Source organism: Eimeria necatrix, genomic scaffold, assembly GCF_000499385.1.
Source record: "Eimeria necatrix Houghton genomic scaffold, Enh_scaff1694, whole genome shotgun sequence".
NCBI lineage: Eukaryota > Apicomplexa > Conoidasida > Eucoccidiorida > Eimeriidae > Eimeria > Eimeria necatrix.
In genome coordinates this window covers 3,927-5,889 of record NW_013652373.1, presented here as the reverse complement: position 1 = coordinate 5,889, position 1,963 = coordinate 3,927, and positions in this window count along the sequence as shown.

Below are 1,963 nucleotides of genomic sequence, written 5' to 3'. Positions count from 1 at the left end.
AAGCAGCAGCAGCAGCAAGCAGCAGCAGCAGCAGCAGCAGCAGGAGTAGCGAGCAGCAGGAGCAGCAGTAGCAGCAGGAGCAGCAGTAGCAGCAAGTAGCAGGAGCAGAAAGCAGCAGCAGCTGCTGCAGTGAGGTGCTGCTGCAGTGCAGCAGCAGCAAGCTGTTTTGCGGCTTTGCTGCGGGAGTTTGCTGCTGCAGTGCTGCGGTAGTTTGCTGCTGCTGCGCCAGTGTTGAATAAGCTGTTCAGTTCGTTTAGAATTAATTTAATTTAATTTAATTTAATTTAATTTAATTTAATTTAATTTAATTTTTGCCAAAAGGGTTTTAATGAATGACTTTTAAAGCGTTTTCTTTTCAGCGAAGTGGCGAAGTAAATAAAAATTTGAAAATTCAAAAGTCTTTAAAAGTTATAAAAAGCTTTGAAAAGAAGTCATTTAAAAGCATTTAAAGTGTTCAAAAGTTGAATTAAAAGTCAATTTAAATGAATTTAAAGCATTTAAAGTGTTCAAAAATGGAATTAAAAGTCAATTTAAATGAATTTAAAGCATTTAAAGTGTTCAAAAATGGAATTAAAAGTCAATTTAAATGAATTTAAAAGCATTAAAAGTGTTCAAAAGTTGATTTAAAAGCTAATTTAAAAGTTAATTTAAAAGTTAATTTAAAAGTTAATTAAAATGAATTTAAAAGCATTTAAAAGTCCCTTTTAATTCTTCTTTGCTGCTGCAGAAATAAGTACATCGGCTTGACTCGGGAGCTGCTCGCCAAGTACCCGGATGTGCGTTTTCAAGACTGCTTCGTGGCTGGAAATGAGCCAACAAAAGGTCAATTTGGTTCATTTAAACGCAAAATAAATCAAAAATTGTGAATTATTTTCATAATTGTAATTAAAATCCACTTTATTCTTTTATTTAAGCCTTCCTGGCGCCTTTTTTGCAATTCAGAATTTGCACGGCGGCGAAATCGGAGGTGTACGTACACCTGAAATGCAGTGAAAAGCCACCGGGGAGTTCACCCGATAAGTTTGGCGGGAGAAGTTTCTTTTTGTTAATTTTAATTTAATTTTAAATAAATAAATTCTTTTTTTGTTTTTAATGCAGGATCGGACACTTTTCGCGCGGATCACCCCGCCATGCAGTTCGTGGCGCAGCAGCTGCGGTTCATGAACGAAGGAATGAGCAAAAGAGAAGCATTTAAAAAAGTAATTTGCAATTTTCCGCAATTTTTGTTTTTAATTTTTAATTTTCGATCATTTAGAATTATTCGTCAGAAAAAAAGAATCAATTTCCACGAAAATATCCCAGTGCTGCAGTTTTCTGAAAAAAAAACTGAGGGTTTAGGGTTTAGGGTTTAGGGTTTAGGGTTTAGGGTTTAGGGTTTAGGGTTTAGGGTTTGCGGTTTCGGGTTTAAGAGTTGCTGCAGGCCGAGGAGGTCTTCAGGCAGCGCCGCGCCTCTTTAGAAAGAACCCAAAAGATGTATATGGCAGCAGCAGTAGCAGCAGCAGCAGCAAAAGATCCTGCTGCTGCTGCTGCTGCTCCTGCTGCTGCTGCTGCTGCTGCTATGCCCACTTCTGCTGAGCCCCTAACTGCAGCAGAAGGAATGGGCCCTGTGCAGCCCATGTTCACTTCTGGGAAGTCTTACTGGCAGGTATTATTTATTTACTTAATTATTTAATTATTTAATTATTTATTTATTTATTATTTATTTACTTATTTATTTATCTATTTATTAATATTTTATTTATTTATTTATTTATTTATGTATTTATTTATTTATTTATTTATTTTATTTAGGTATTTGTAAATCAACTGATTTTTTGGTCGATTAATTAATTAATTAGTTAATTTCCAAATCAACTAATTGACTAATAAATCAATTGCAATAAAATCAAAAGTGAAAATAAAATAAATATTTAATTTCTAATTTTTGAATTTTCAAATAAATGTTTTTTTCTTTTGCTGCAGT